This window comes from Pseudophryne corroboree, chromosome 4 (genome assembly GCF_028390025.1).
Source record: "Pseudophryne corroboree isolate aPseCor3 chromosome 4, aPseCor3.hap2, whole genome shotgun sequence".
Lineage (NCBI taxonomy): Eukaryota > Metazoa > Chordata > Amphibia > Anura > Myobatrachidae > Pseudophryne > Pseudophryne corroboree.
In genome coordinates this window covers 549424001-549441694 of record NC_086447.1, presented here as the reverse complement: position 1 = coordinate 549441694, position 17694 = coordinate 549424001, and the positions used below count along the sequence as shown (strand labels likewise).

The window sequence follows — 17694 nt, the reverse complement described above, 5'->3', positions numbered from 1 at the left end:
AAGAAATTGTAGTGAAAATACTACTTTTCAACAACAGGCATCCACATTATCACGAAAGTTTGAGGCCTGTGGATACAATCGTGATACCATCAACAATGTCCTGGAAGAGGTTAACAGAATAGATTGCAGGGATCTTCTCCACACAGACAATAGGAAAAAAATAAAAGACAAAAAATATGAATGGGCCTTCATTACAGACTTTACCTCCCAGCATAGATCGATTGAAAAAATTATAAAAAAACACTGGAACCTGGTTAAAAATGACCCGGTCATTGGCCCCTTGGCACCAGATAGACCGGTCCATATTTACCGCAGGGCCCCTAATCTCAAATCAAAACTAGTTTCCAGCACTCTGCACACCCAACTACCGCCATCCAGAATAAGATCTAAGGGCTTTTTCAGGTGCGGCAACTGCATGGGCTGTAGAAGCATTAAAAGTGGGGGATCCAGTAAAATTGAAAAAGTAACCATCAATGAAAAAATAGTGGAAATAAGAGATTTCATTACATGCGACACTAGTAATGTGATTTATGCTGTCACCTGTAATTGTAATTTGACTTATATCGGACGAACATCGCGCCCATTAAAAACCAGACTGGGTGAACACGTCCGTAATATCAAAAAAGGTCTCGAAACCCATTCTCTATCAGCCCATTTTAAGCTTAAACATGGCTGCCGTGTTTCCGAAGTCTCTGGGTTTTATGGATTAAGACACATTAAGGGGAACATACGTACTAGTAACACCGCAACCCTACTAGCGAAAACTGAGATGAGTCTGATCTTCAATTATAACACATTAGATCCCACAGGCCTTAACAGCGACTTCGAGATCAAATGGTTTATGTAATCTTCTATCATGTTGCCTCTATTTGAAGTGTCCGCACACAGAATTTATGAAATATAGACCCTGATTAGGGACTCACTCACAAATTGCCAGTTATAGGAAGCACTTAATGGTAGATATGAAGCTAGACACCTATAAAATAATATATTTAAATATCTAAATAATGGGGTATTGGTCACCATTTTTGCACATTTATCACTATAACAAATAACCAATATAAACTTTATTAAAGTTTGTATTCACAGAGGAACACTCTACCAATATCTAGTTAGGAATTGAGCACTTATGTATTATATGGACACTTGGTTATTTAACTACATAACCCTAATAACGGGAATGTGTTCATCACTATTTTAAAAAAATTAGACACTGAATGCACTTTATATGTCACTTTTAATATAAAATTTTTTTTATTATGATTATTACATATATATGTCAAAAATATGGAAAGTGTACTGTTACACTGTTACATGCTGACTGTGATCTTGTTTTTTAGAACCTATTGCACTAAATACATCATGACATTATTCAATGGAAGATATGTTGAATCTGACTATCTAGTCAAATCAGGGAACTCCACGATACAAAATCCTCAAAGTGTGGCATGCAAAGAACTACATTTCCCAAGACACCTAAACAGCTGAATGGGTGAAAAAACTCCACTTCCGGTAACGATCTAAATCCGTAAGGGAAAAATACTACATTTCCCAAGAGGCATCAAGATTACTTCCTGTCCAGACCGGATCATGAGTGACGAACGGCAGGACTTGTGAGACACAACTACATCTCCCATGAACAGCTTGGTGCCGCAACGTCATTTCCCGTCCAGATTGAACCATGAACGACGAGTGGCCGGACTTGAGAGTGTTTACTACATTTCCCATGAACACAGTGATGCCGTAATGTCACTTCCGCCGGAAGTGGAAACATGCGATGTTACACCACAGTTTCTAACGTTTCTAGTTAGATTTTTCACACTATGTGAGGAGAATCTTTATACATATAAAAAAATTGATCTTTAGAACATATAGCTTATTAAAAACAGCAAGGGGAATGTAACTGCAGATAGGAAAAAAATTCCTTCTGCAATTATGATGTCACTTCCTGCTCACTCCTTATTGGCGCTGTGTCCTTTAAATACCAGGCTACTCACACACTCCAATATATCTTGATAAAGGCCCAGATGTGGGCTGAAACGCGTTGATTTACAGGAGTGTGAGTAGCTGTTTTATCCGGATTTTTTTATCTTGTACTTTGTTGTTTTATTCTTTATGTTAAGTTTTTTTGCAAGAGTGTGCCATCTCTCTTTGCTGTTTTTATCCAGTTGTATTCACCCAGTGCATCTTTGTGCATGGTTGTCCCCACTTATATTTCATGGCATGTATTGTTAAATAAAATCTGTAACCCCTTTTCTTTTACTCATTGTGGTAAGAGCATCCACTTTTTCTTTTTTTTGGGGTTAACGGAAAAATACATGATCTGAATATTTAAGCTGCATGGGCCACCTGAAGTCTAAAGATACCTTGATAGGAGTCCTCCAAACACATCAAATTGTGAGTCAGGGTACGCAATATTAACTACCGCTAATTACGCAGTGAGGCACAAAAGATACCTTTATATGGTTACCACCTAACTTCAGAGTGTGAGTGTTTGGGTACGCATTAACTCATATGTGCTGAAGGGTGTTTGAAATCAGTGGATATCATACTAGGAGGAAATTGCTGAATACTCCTGATAGATACAATTGGTCACACATTGGTTTGTTTCCATTTCTTTATGACCGACGTCGGGAGACTACACTAGAACTTCCCAGTGGTTACCTTCACACGAAAATTGAAAGATACCTTTATAGGAGTCATACAGTGTCTCAGATTGTGAGTGACGGTACGCATTTGTTTCAACTTACCCTTGAAAGAGAGAAAGATACCTTTATATGTTTACAACACACCTGCAAAGTGTGAGTGTTGGGGTACGCATCGACTGTCTGCTACAAGAGTTTTACCAGTATTAAGTCTAAGTGTGACCCTATTCCTTGATACCTCTGGGGGCTATATGAATTAATGAAGGATATTGCCATAAAAGAAACCTTGATACGCTTGAAATCTCCACTCCCAGTGTGAGTGGGGTACGCTCTGAATCCACTTCATTTATCTTAGGACATCACATGTATACCATTAGGCTGTGATATTACATACTACACATTGGTTGTTCATTTTATCTTTTCTATGACATCCATATTTGAGAATCCGAGACTGTCTACTTGAACGGGAGACACACCTGAGAGGAAAAGGATCTGTCACTCAGCCCTAAAGGGATGTTATGGTTATATTTTACCTTAGCGCTAGTGGTGTTTGACAGTATTTCAAATTGCTGGTTTTCTATTTCTTGTTTTAAATGTGGTGACATTTATTTAGAAATCTGTTACACCTAAGCAGCTCAGCGCCAGTTAAGACCACCCCGACACACTTTGTTTCCATATTAGTTTTCTTCACCAACGGGAGGGGTCTAGACGGGCAGCTAACATCCATTTTTGCTTTTTATTCCGATTACCATCATGTTCTCCTATAGAGATCAAAGACTCTCTCTTTTTGAGAAAACCTTCGGTGACAATAATTTGGAAACCGAACTAATAGATGATGATATATATGGAATAATGAACAAATTGGAAACCACCCTTATTAAAGAATGTAAATTATGGTGGGAAGTGACGACCTTAGAACGTTACTTAGCTAATGAAATAATCCCCCGCGGCCTAAAAATACAAAAAATCTCTACCTTTGAAACGGCCAGAGAGGGCTTTAAAAAGGAATGGGAAAACACGATTGACACCTGTTCCTTTTCCCTCATGAAACTTATCATAGAGGAGAGAAAAAGAGAGCTGTATAAACTAGATGAAGATATCGCGATCTATAAGTCACTAGCTTCTCCCTATAATAATTCAGAAGATTACAAAGCTCTCGAAAAAGAAATAGAAAGTAAATTAAGAAGAACGCAGAGACAATTAATAGAAAGGAAAGTAAAAAAATATAATAGAGATAAATTGGACAAAAATACTTCCACAGAATCTGAGAGTGGAGTCCATGGTAAGGCAAGATCCCCGGTAAGATTTAAGAATAATAGAAAATATGGTTCCCAGATCTTACCAATAAAAAAATTGTCTCTGCAGGAAAAAGATAGCTTTAAAGACAGGAGAGATGGAGGTTACAGATACAAATCAAGGCCCACTCCAACCTATAGATTTAGACATCGACCGGATAAGAGATGGGAGACTGAGGAGAACCAACGTAGAGACTATACACCTGAATGGAGGAATAGATCCTCTAGAAATACAGTGGCTGCGAAATTTAGAACAAGGACTAACGATATGAGCCATCAGTATAGACCACAGACTCCAACATGGTCAGCTAGACCACCTAGACAAAAAAGAACAAATAGAGATTCATGGAATGCAGATGATGTCCAGGTTGCCAACTATTTCTCCCCCCTGGAGAATTTGGAAGACTCTCCCTGTTTTTTAGACGAGAGAACCCAACGAACGAACTTCAGATAAACACCCAGTTTCGACCAAGGGGCAAAAGAGGGGGAAAATCCAGACCTAGAAAACATAAAAAGAATAAAAGAAAGAATAAAAAGACCCCCACTGAAGTTCTAGCTACCAGCGAGACACAGATACCAGAGTCCGATACAAACACTATGGAATTCAATGATTCTTTAAAAAAGGTGAAAATATTTAATCTAAGTTCACATACTTTAACTGCAAATGAAATTTCAGTGCTTGAAAAGGGCCTGAAATACGCCCCAAGCAATTACATCCACCCATTTGATCTTTATGTGGATGTTCAAAAATACGTGAGGAAGCTAACTGTTAAAAAATTCTTTGCCAGCCATGATAACAGCAGTGAACCAATAGATCCCCCACCACTTACCCCTTATAGACCCAAGTCAATCTTTTTACCAAAACACGTGCAAGGGCCCCTTTTGGAATCCTTCTCTAAATTAGTTATAAGTGATTTAGCTAAATTACAGTGTCGCCCAAAAAAAACATCCAATTTAACAACAAAAGAAAGAAAGGCACTGGGCGATTTAAAGAAGTCAGGGTCCTTCATCATTAAACCTGCAGACAAGGGGGGGGGGGATCGTCTTGTTGGACACTATAAAATACGAGAACGAAGTGTTCAGACAACTTAACGATTCATCTGTTTATAAAAAACTTAGGAACAACCCCACTGAACAGGTCAAAACCAAATTAAAGCTCATGATCGAGAAATATGAAAAAATGGGGACTTTGAGTAATAAAGAATCCTGTTTCATTCTAGTGGAGAACCCAATTACTCCAGTATTGTACATCCTCCCAAAGGTCCACAAAAGCTTGGTGGACCCACCGGGTAGGCCGATAATTTCGGGAGTAGATTCCCTGACTGCAAATCTATCGCAAGTAATAGATCATGTTCTCCAACCGTTGGTTCTATCTAATAAATCCCACTTGAGGGACACCAAGGATTTCTTGGGAACCTTGGCAACCATCAAATGGGAGGAGGGCAGTTTTTTGGTGACGGCTGACGTCACCTCACTCTATACCATCATAAAACATGATTTTGGTATAGAGGCAGTGAAACATTTCCTTGATGCTTCAGATCTTTCAGAGGACATCAAGGAATTTATCATTGAAGGGGTTCAATTCATTCTTAAAAATAATTTTTTTCTTTTCAAAGATCAGTATTATCTCCAAAAGACTGGCACGGCGATGGGCACCAGGTTCGCCCCGAGTTACGCCAACCTCTTTTTGGGGCTGTGGGAGGCCACAACCATCTGGTCCTCCGACGTGCTCGGGTCGAGCCTGGTGTCCTATGTCCGATACATAGATGACGTTTTTTTCATTTGGCGGGGCAATATCGACACCCTGAACGCCTTCTGCCATTATCTTAATTCTAATGATAAGAATATCAATTTGACTTTTCAAATTGATCAAAATTCAGTTAACTTCCTCGATATAACAGTATATATCAAGGATGGCATAATCAACACCAAAACATTTTCAAAACCTACAGACTCTGGGACATATATTTCCACAAACAGTTGCCATCATGAAAGCTGGCTTAACTCGATCCCAGTTGGGCAATTAAAAAGACTCAAAAGAAATTGTAGTGAAAATACTACTTTTCAACAACAGGCATCCACATTATCACGAAAGTTTGAGGCCTGTGGATACAATCGTGATACCATCAACAATGTCCTGGAAGAGGTTAACAGAATAGATCGCAGGGATCTTCTCCACACAGACAATAGGAAAAAAATAAAAGACAAAAAATATGAATGGGCCTTCATTACAGACTTTACCTCCCAGCATAGATCGATTGAAAAAATTATAAAAAAACACTGGAACCTGGTTAAAAATGACCCGGTCATTGGCCCCTTGGCACCAGATAGACCGGTCCATATTTACCGCAGGGCCCCTAATCTCAAATCAAAACTAGTTTCCAGCACTCTGCACACCCAACTACCGCCATCCAGAATAAGATCTAAGGGCTTTTTCAGGTGCGGCAACTGCATGGGCTGTAGAAGCATTAAAAGTGGGGGATCCAGTAAAATTGAAAAAGTAACCATCAATGAAAAAATAGTGGAAATAAGAGATTTCATTACATGCGACACTAGTAATGTGATTTATGCTGTCACCTGTAATTGTAATTTGACTTATATCGGACGAACATCGCGCCCATTAAAAACCAGACTGGGTGAACACGTCCGTAATATCAAAAAAGGTCTCGAAACCCATTCTCTATCAGCCCATTTTAAGCTTAAACATGGCTGCCGTGTTTCCGAAGTCTCTGGGTTTTATGGATTAAGACACATTAAGGGGAACATACGTACTAGTAACACCGCAACCCTACTAGCGAAAACTGAGATGAGTCTGATCTTCAATTATAACACATTAGATCCCACAGGCCTTAACAGCGACTTCGAGATCAAATGGTTTATGTAATCTTCTATCATGTTGCCTCTATTTGAAGTGTCCGCACACAGAATTTATGAAATATAGACCCTGATTAGGGACTCACTCACAAATTGCCAGTTATAGGAAGCACTTAATGGTAGATATGAAGCTAGACACCTATAAAATAATATATTTAAATATCTAAATAATGGGGTATTTGTCACCATTTTTGCACATTTATCACTATAACAAATAACCAATATAAACTTTATTAAAGTTTGTATTCACAGAGGAACACTCTACCAATATCTAGTTAGGAATTGAGCACTTATGTATTATATGGACACTTGGTTATTTAACTACATAACCCTAATAACGGGAATGTGTTCATCACTATTTTAAAAAAATTAGACACTGAATGCACTTTATATGTCACTTTTAATATAAAATTTTTTTTATTATGATTATTACATATATATGTCAAAAATATGGAAAGTGTACTGTTACACTGTTACATGCTGACTGCGATCTTGTTTTTTAGAACCTATTGCACTAAATACATCATGACATTATTCAATGGAAGATATGTTGAATCTGACTATCTAGTCAAATCAGGGAACTCCACGATACAAAATCCTCAAAGTGTGGCATGCAAAGAACTACATTTCCCAAGACACCTAAACAGCTGAATGGGTGAAAAAACTCCACTTCCGGTAACGATCTAAATCCGTAAGGGAAAAATACTACATTTCCCAAGAGGCATCAAGATTACTTCCTGTCCAGACCGGATCATGAGTGACGAACGGCAGGACTTGTGAGACACAACTACATCTCCCATGAACAGCTTGGTGCCGCAACGTCATTTCCCGTCCAGATTGAACCATGAACGACGAGTGGCCGGACTTGAGAGTGTTTACTACATTTCCCATGAACACAGTGATGCCGCAATGTCACTTCCGCCGGAAGTGGAAACATGCGATGTTACACCACAGTTTCTAACGTTTCTAGTTAGATTTTTCACACTATGTGAGGAGAATCTTTATACATATAAAAAAATTGATCTTTAGAACATATAGCTTATTAAAAACAGCAAGGGGAATGTAACTGCAGATAGGAAAAAAATTCCTTCTGCAATTATGATGTCACTTCCTGCTCACTCCTTATTGGCGCTGTGTCCTTTAAATACCAGGCTACTCACACACTCCAATATATCTTGATAAAGGCCCAGATGTGGGCTGAAACGCGTTGATTTACAGGAGTGTGAGTAGCTGTTTTATCCGGATTTTTTTATCTTGTACTTTGTTGTTTTATTCTTTATGTTAAGTTTTTTTGCAAGAGTGTGCCATCTCTCTTTGCTGTTTTTATCCAGTTGTATTCACCCAGTGCATCTTTGTGCATGGTTGTCCCCACTTATATTTCATGGCATGTATTGTTAAATAAAATCTGTAACCCCTTTTCTTTTACTCATTGTGGTAAGAGCATCCACTTTTTCTTTTTTTTGGGGTTAACGGAAAAATACATGATCTGAATATTTAAGCTGCATGGGCCACCTGAAGTCTAAAGATACCTTGATAGGAGTCCTCCAAACACATCAAATTGTGAGTCAGGGTATGCAATATTAACTACCGCTAATTACGCAGTGAGGCACAAAAGATACCTTTATATGGTTACCACCTAACTTCAGAGTGTGAGTGTTTGGGTACGCATTAACTCATATGTGCTGAAGGGTGTTTGAAATCAGTGGATATCATACTAGGAGGAAATTGCTGAATACTCCTGATAGATACAATTGGTCACACATTGGTTTGTTTCCATTTCTTTATGACCGACGTCGGGAGACTACACTAGAACTTCCCAGTGGTTACCTTCACACGAAAATTGAAAGATACCTTTATAGGAGTCATACAGTGTCTCAGATTGTGAGTGGCGGTACGCATTTGTTTCAACTTACCCTTGAAAGAGAGAAAGATACCTTTATATGTTTACAACACACCTGCAAAGTGTGAGTGTTGGGGTACGCATCGACTGTCTGCTACAAGAGTTTTACCAGTATTAAGTCTAAGTGTGACCCTATTCCTTGATACCTCTGGGGGCTATATGAATTAATGAAGGATATTGCCATAAAAGAAACCTTGATACGCTTGAAATCTCCACTCCCAGTGTGAGTGGGGTACGCTCTGAATCCACTTCATTTATCTTAGGACATCACATGTATACCATTAGGCTGTGATATTACATACTACACATTGGTTGTTCATTTTATCTTTTCTATGACATCCACATTTGAGAATCCGAGACTGTCTACTTGAACGGGAGACACACCTGAGAGGAAAAGGATCTGTCACTCAGCCCTAAAGGGATGTTATGGTGATATTTTACCTTAGCGCTAGTGGTGTTTGACAGTATTTCAAATTGCTGGTTTTCTATTTCTTGTTTTAAATGTGGTGACATTTATTTAGAAATCTGTTACACCTAAGCAGCTCAGCGCCAGTTAAGACCACCCCGACACACTTTGTTTCCATATTAGTTTTCTTCACCAACGGGAGGGGTCTAGACGGGCAGCTAACATCCATTTTTGCTTTTTATTCCGATTACCATCATGATCTCCTATAGAGATCAAAGACTCTCTCTTTTTGAGAAAACCTTCGGTGACAATAATTTGGAAACCGAACTAACACTTTGTTTCCATACAAGTCTGCAGAGGTTCAAAGACCTGCTGGTGACAAAATTGTCAAGTCAAGCGGAACGCGACCCGTCAACATCTCCTCCTTCACATTCTCCCGCAACTGGGGGTGCGAGGAAAAGGCTACGAATTCCGAGCCCACTCGCTGGCGGTGATGCAGGGCAGTCTGGAGCGACTGCTGATGCTGACATCTGGTCCGGACTGAAGGACCTGCCAACGATTACTGACAAGTCGTCTACTGTCACTGCATATGATTCTCTCACCATTGAAAGAATGGTGGAGGATTATATGAGTGACCGCATCCAAGTAGGCACGTCAGACAGTCCGTACGTATACTGGCAGGAAAAAGAGGCAATTTGGAGGCCCTTGCACAAACTGGCTTTATTCTACCTAAGTTGCCCTCCCTCCAGTGTGTACTCCGAAAGAGTGTTTAGTGCCGCCGCTCACCTTGTCAGCAATCGGCGTACGAGGTTACTTCCAGAAAATGTGGAGAAGATGATGTTCATTAAAATTAATTATAATCAATTCCTCCATGGAGACATTCACCAGCAGCAATTGCATCCAGAAAGTACACGAGGACCTGAGATGGTGGATTCCAGTGGGGACGAATTAATAATCTGTGAGGAGGGGGATGTACACAGTGAAAGGGGTGATGAATCGGACGATGATGATGAGGTGGACATCTTGCCTCCGTAGAGCCAGTTTGTGCAAGGAGAGATTGATTGCTTCTTTTTTGGTGGGGGCCCAAACCAACCAGTCATTTCAGTCACAGTCGTGTGGCAGACCCTGTCGCTGAAATGATGGGTTCGTTAAAGTGTGCATGTCCTGTTTTTACAACATAAGGGTGGGTGGGAGGGCCCAAGGACAATTCCATCTTGCGCCTCTTTTTTCTTTCATTTTTCTTTGCGTAATGTGCTGTTTGTGGAGTATTTTTTTGAAGGGCCATCCTGCGTGACACTGCAGTGCCAGTCCTAGATGGGCCAGGTGTTTGTGTCGGCCACTAGGGTCGCTTAGCTTAGTCACACAGCTACCTCATTGCGCCTCTTTTTTTCTTTGCATCATGTGCTGTTTGGGAAGTATTTTTTTGAAGGGCCATCCTGCGTGACACTGCAGTGCCACTCCTAGATGGGCCAGGTGTTTGTGTCGGCCACTAGGGTCGCTTAGCTTAGCCATCCAGCGACCTCGGTGCAAATTTTAGGACTAAAAATAATATTGTGAGGTGTGAGGTGTTCAGAATAGACTGAAAATTAGTGGAAATTATGGTTATTGAGGTTAATAATACTATGGGATCAAAATGACCCCCAAATTCTATGATTTAAGCTGTTTTTTAGGGTCTTTTGAAAAAAACACCCGAATCCAAAACACACCCGAATCCGACCAAAAAAATTCGGTGAGGTTTTGCCAAAACGCGTCCGAACCCAAAACTCGGCCACGGAACCGAACCCAAAACCAAAACACAAAACCCGAAAAATTTCAGGTGCACATCACTACATATTATATAGAGCTGTCTTCCTTTTTGTGCATGCGTCTGAGTTGCACTGTGCATGTGCTGCAGTGGTCTTATGATGGCGTTTGTAGGAAGCAGAGTGATTGATAGACAGTGACCGTTTGTGGGCGGTAACAGTGGTTTGGTAAATAAAACACAGCAACCTATTCAGGGGTGTGTCACAGCCAGCAACTGCGTCTTCGGATGCAGTTTCACTGGCCCCTGCGTGTTAGCTGCAGCGGACATTCTAAGCAACCATAGGCTTGATCAGAGTTCCGATGGCCCGAACAATGTTAGGGCGGGATGTATTAACATACATCGCCGCACCTCGGCGGTTACCACAGCGATGTTGATCGCGTATGTACTAACATATGCGATCAACATCGCGATGCGGTGACGGAGGCCCCCCGCGATACCTGTTAGGTGGTCTGCGGGGGGTCTCCGTCACCTCCATGGGGTCCCCACACTGCCTTGATGCTGGGTAGCAGCAGCAGGCTGCCCCCGGCGCCTCCTCCTCCCCCCTGCAGCCGGAAGGACGTCCGGCTGCGTTGCTAGGGGGAGGAGGAGATTACCTTCCGGGTCCGGGGCATCATGAAGGAAGGTAAGCTGGGGGGAGGGGGGTCGGCGTCTGCGGCGGTGTCGGCGGGTTGCGGCGGTCGGCGAAAAGAAGCCCATAGGCTTCTATAGGGTATCGCCATCCAGAGATGGCGATAACATGGACGCCGAAAACGCGGCGGTAGGGTGTTAGTAAATATGAAAATGCGGTAAAACCCCCGTTTTCGGGGGTTTTACCGCATTTTTGCTTTAGTACATCCCGCCCTTAGTCTGATGCTGTGTCTCTGCATGCAAGCAGCGGCTCTGAGAAGCCAGCAGTGGGTGACTCTGCACAAAAGACGGCACATGCAACATTTGCCTATCTTATCGTACTAAGATACAGCAGCGACGCAATTAGCTTCTACCTTTGAATCAGGCCTTGAGTTTAGTTACCATGGCATTTACAGAATCTTTAAAGAAACTAAGGAAAATGTTGACAAAACAAAAAATACTGAATAGTTTCAATGTGGCCGGTTTAATAAAGAGACTAGCATTTTGAATACTTTGTTATCTGTTTGTACATGGATCTGGAGCTAACTGAAGAAAGTAAGAATTCACCAGAATTTGGTCCTAGTCAGGGCCTGATTATCCAATAGGCTGATTAGGCTGCAGCTTGGAGCGCTCGGTCCTGGGGAAGGGGGGGCGCAGTGCCAGCACAATAAATTGTGCTGGGATGGGAGCGTTTCCTGGTGCCACTGGAGTAAAGAAACAGTAAACAAAACTGCATTAGTTGGGCTGTGGGCGTGGCTATGGAGCAGTACTGTCTAATGGGTGTGGCTAAGGTTCAGCTTGCTGTGACTGGTCCTAGCTGTCATCCCTGCCACAAAGAAGGCAGTCTATTAGTGGGGACTGGAGTCCAGGTGACGTTACGTGGAGGCGTGGCTCCCGTTTGAATTGGAGACGCGTCGTCAGGACTCCTCTCTGTCTGCACCATCTTGTTATTGTTGCTGCTGCTGTACAGGGGACAGTGACACTCAGACCGCTGCCGTCGCTGTGGTACAGGCACTGCACCTGCAGCATGGGCCTGGGGAAGCCGGACAGGCAGGACTCGTCCCTGTGCGGTGAGAGGAAGTTCCAGGTCCCACAGTCGCTGTCCATGGAGGACTTCAGCATGAAATGAAGCCGATCAGCCATGGCGCTTTCAGGAGTATGTACCAGGCCTGATGGAAGAACAACAGTCGTCTCTTCACTGTTAAAAAGAGATTGAACCGGGACTTCTGAGGGATATCAGCGCAATATGAATGGAGGTGAGGCTCAAGCCTGTTACACATTTTTAGCTGAATGTGAGCAAAAAAATTGATTGGGGGGGGGGGGCACTTCTGTATTAACCTTGGATGGCTGAAACCCTTAATCAGGCCCTGGGCCTAGTCCTACCTCATCCACATCACATAGCAAAATTATCTGTCTCCATCCCCAATCTATTCATAGTATTGTTTCTGAAAATGTCTCACTGTACCTTAATGAAATGTCCAACATTTGCACTTAGTTTTGCTGCAGCTTCTCTCATTTCAAATTCAGCTGTTTAGCCTACAGTATCAGTAAATCTTGAGCATGACACATATTTAATTGTAGAGATACAGCAGAAATACTATGGCTGCTGGTAGCAAAATGGACCCAATAAATATAATTTAGTATCACAGGTTCCTCAGGATGTATTAAAATACACAGGGATAGAGGCTCTACAAGTGTATTCCAGTGTTTGGTAAATCCAACAGCCTATAAGCCCCATCAGAAATGTATGGGAGTTGTTTCTGCTGTTGGAAATGGGAGAGATAACGAAAGATATTGGAGATATCTGCTGTAGCTCCTCCATGCTACATTCAGGTGATGGTTAATACTTGTGGGTATCTCATTATCACTCATTATCAATTTAGATGCTGCAAATATTAATGGATAATCCACATTAAGTGCAAGAGCCAGTCTTTGAATTTGTCATTAAGCAGGCCTAAAATATACTCCATTGAAGCTATCTACCATACATATGTGGACAACCACAGCGAGGTAACAGGGCGAGCCTGGATTTTCCAATCCCTAGTGACTAGGGAATCTTTCATCACTACAAATACGGTATATTACACCTTTGTTATATTTATTGATTGTTTTGATAGAGTAACACAGTAGCATAATGAGAGGATCAACCATTATCACTGTGGGAATAGTCTGTCTGATTTGATCAGATATTTTTCCTACAAATCGAAGATTAGTGGCTGTTCCCTTCCAATGCCTAAAACACAGGTTAGAGACTTCGGGATATTCTGGCATTTAGAGTGGACCAGGTACTACCTTATAATGAAGCTGTATTCAGGGATGATTTGTCATTATAGTATGTTTTCTGACAAGTGACTATCCTTTCTGATTCATGCTGTTATCTAAGTCCCTATCATCATAAGCCATTTCCAGTATGTCCCATGTTGGGCAGCAGTGATAGAGTAAGGATATACTACCCTGGTTGTCTACAGAGTATTTGCATTTCCATTCAAAGGGGTCAGCTTTTGGAGTTTAGAGGATTTAGGGGTTGATTTACTAAAGCTTCTAAAAATTAACAGTAGTTTGCGTGTGGAATTTGGTCTGCCTCACACTGTGTTTTATAGGTACCTCCAGCTCCACCTCTACCGATTTCCTCCTCCCCTCTTAAAATCACCATCCTTAGATTAAGTTCTAGGAAAGTAATTTCATTTCTTTATATTAATCCTGCTAATTGATTTCTCCCTGATGCTCTTCTCCTTAGAAAACGGAAATGGAGAGTAGATCTGCGTACTCTCACTGATGAACAGTGGGGACATATTTTAGGCTCTATCAGATATGATACCCCCTGTTTTCGCCATCAGCAAATTCATTATTATATAACACATGGAATGTACCATTACATTCCAGAAAGTGGCTTTTGGAATTTGATATGGGCCTGTCCACAAGTTTACAATTTGTGGATACAAGTCTGGTTGGATGTTAGAATTACTGCACCTATGCTTCACCTACTGACCCAGGGAATAAAGAACACATGATTTAAAAAAAAAAAAGAACAGTGGTGATGTTGCCCATAGTAGCCAATCAGAATCTGTCTATCATTTTCTAGGATGCAAGAAAGGAATGTTAGCTAGAATCTGACTGTTTGCTACAGTATGGGCAGCAGCACCACCTCTTGTTTCCAGAAGCGTTAGTAAATATACCCCTAGTGTGTAAGTGAATGAATTCCCTAATCTGTAGAAATCGGGAAAGGAAGGATAGAGGGACACCATATCTATCTCAGAAGTCCGAGTCCAATATATACATAAACATGGCAATGCTTGGATTTTTTAACAAATATTTACCATAAAAAGAGTGTATAAAATAGTACCCCTTTTACACCAAATCCTGGCTCAGACCTGGGACTTTGGTGTAAAAGGGATACTATTTTATACACTCTTATTATGGTGAATATTTGTCAAAAATCCCATAATATTTATAAATATATACAAAATACCGCCTATGATTTTTAACCAATACATTAAACATTTATGTTAATTTAAACTAAAAAGGGTGTAAGAATCCTGTGGGACCTTATGAAGTTCCATTTGGGGTACAGAAATACATGTTGAGAAACTCTGACATGATCAGTATGCAGTCCGGTCAAACTGTCCATTAACATGTCTGCTAACAGGATTCTAGCCAGCACATTTTCCTGACCCTGAACTTAAGTGCACTCATGGTGTGGGCTCTTTATTATTCAGAGAAAGGGTTCTGTTTTCCCTATCCTAATGCCGTGCTTTCTCAAGCTGTAGTCTTCACAGGCAAAGTGAATTGGCATCTTACTCCAGCGTAAATTTCCCATGCAGGGTAATCTATTTAACGAATACCACTGCAACTGCAAGCCTTCTCAAAGTGGTTATAGCAGGAAATAGAAATAAAATAAAAATATATTTATTTTGGTGAAGCTTTTTTATTTTCAAAATAGAATGATATAAAAATAAAAACATTTTTTTAACCTATTTGATTTTTTTTATTTTACCAGTGGAACTGAAAGCCAGGACAACCAGTTCCACTGCTCATGTGTGAGCTGGCAAGCCGGTACACATGAGAGCTGGATCAGCAAAAACAGGTTGACTGCTGTGCCAGCCAGTGCTGCTGGGCACCCGGGTTTCACTAATGAAATCATGGCGATGGCACGTTTTCTAGCACGACAGCAGAAAATCAGTCTTATCGACATTAGTTAATATGTAAATATGTTTGTGTGAAACGTTATGAACATATATGTTCTGCAGAAACTGGAATCAGAGATCACTTCCCCCACATCCAGTTTGGGAACACATTAGCAGATTGTGTGGATATTGTATGGAAAGTACAGTAATTGCAAAATATGCCTGTTACATGCATAACAAACACAATCACTCTGCCTAGTAAAATAAATCACTATAAAGACAACTAACACAAAAATGTATATAATAGGCTCATTTCAATGAGCCGCAAATTACTCACAGCTGCGACTAAGTGCCACACCAATGGTACCACTAGACTCACAGATTTATTTTTATTGCACATCCGTTGGGCTCCTTACATAATTCCATGAGTCTGAAGGAAGATCGGGCCACAAGCTATGGTGCTGTTGGTGGTGCTTCCATGCTGTTACAAGGGCAACTCGCCTCCATCATCACGTCTAATTGAATTGACCCCTAATAGTTCAGTTGCAAAGGAAATTTTTATTATCAAAGGTAATTTCTAATCCCTGTCCTAGTGACATTACATGGCAGCTATCCTACTATAATTATGTTTTTAAGGCACATGGGAGGTCATTCCGAGTTGTTCGCTCGGTAAAAATCTTCGCATCGCAGCGATTTTCCGCTTAATGCGCATGCGCAATGTCCGTACTGCGACTGCGCCAAGTAAATTTGCTATGCAGTTAGGAATTTTACTCACGGCTTTTTCATCGTTCTGGCGATCGTAATGTGATTGACAGGAAATGGGTGTTACTGGGCGGAAACAGGCCGTTTTATGGGCGTGTGGGAAAAAACGCTACCGTTTCCGGAAAAAACGCAGGAGTGGCCGGAGAAACGGGGGAGAGTCTGGGCGAACGCTGGGTGTGTTTGTGACGTCAAACCAGGAACGACAAGCACTGAAATGATCGCAGATGCCGAGTAAGGTTGAAGTTACTCAGAAACTGCTACGAGGTGTGTAATCGCAATATTGCGATTACTTCGTTCGCAATTTTAAGATGCTAAGATTCACTCCCAGTAGGCGGCGGCTTAGCATGAGCAAATCTGCTAAAATCCGCTTGCGAGCGAACAACTCGGAATGACCTCCTTGGATTTGCAGTATAAGAATTGAGAATATAAAATACATTTCAAAAATAGATGTTTAGAGAGGTTATACTGTATTTAGCTTTAATTATGTTATCTCCAAGACCGTATTAACCATGGCCGGGCCCCTAGGAATTCAGGTATTTTGGGCCCCCACCACCACTTCAATCTTTCACCCCACTAGAGCTAACGTTTGGGAAGCCATCATTTACACTTTCAGTATTCACACAGACACCGATACCGAATTCAAATAAAGTCTGCTGACCAGTGGCGTAAGTTCGTCCCAGTTGCCCGGAGGCAAGATAAATATTGGTGCCCCCCTATTTCTTATATCAAGATAAGTGTGTGTGTGTGTGTGTGTGTGTGTGTGTGTGTGTGTGTGTGTGTGTGTGTGTAACAGCAGACACTTTACTGATGGAGCTATATGCTCCTGTAGAGGAAGCATGAGAATGCTAACTATATGAAGTTACGTGTAATTGTCAGAGAAGTATCTTCATATAGTTAAAATTCTGATATTTCCTATACAGGAGCAAACAGCTTCATCAGTAAGGTGTCTGCTTCCAGTGTAATAGGTTGTGGTTTCTAATCCTGGGTGTGACACTTGTAAAATGTGTATAATAAAGAGGGTGTGATTTGTAAGGTGCAGGGACCAGTGAGGAAGTCGGCCACTGAAAAGATAGCAGCAGCTATCAAATAACTTAATTCAGTGGTGTCACAGAACGGGAGGAGAGGTGCCCCCTTCAGAGCAGGAGCCCGGCGGCAGATGACTCTGTTGCCTCCCAGAGTTCTCACAGTGCAGTCTTTCTTCCTTTTCTATTCTTGAAAAAGCGCTAGTGCACTATTGGTCTATTCTCTCCCCCCCCCATCCCCCCATTGGCTCAAAAC

General features: G+C 41.3%; 1 protein-coding gene across 1 annotated transcript in view; it reads right to left on the bottom strand.

Moving 5' to 3' along the window:
* The window catches only part of EYA4 (EYA transcriptional coactivator and phosphatase 4), a 470455-nt gene that overhangs the window by 213299 nt on the left and 239462 nt on the right, over positions 1-17694 (bottom strand). The window lies entirely within an intron of this gene.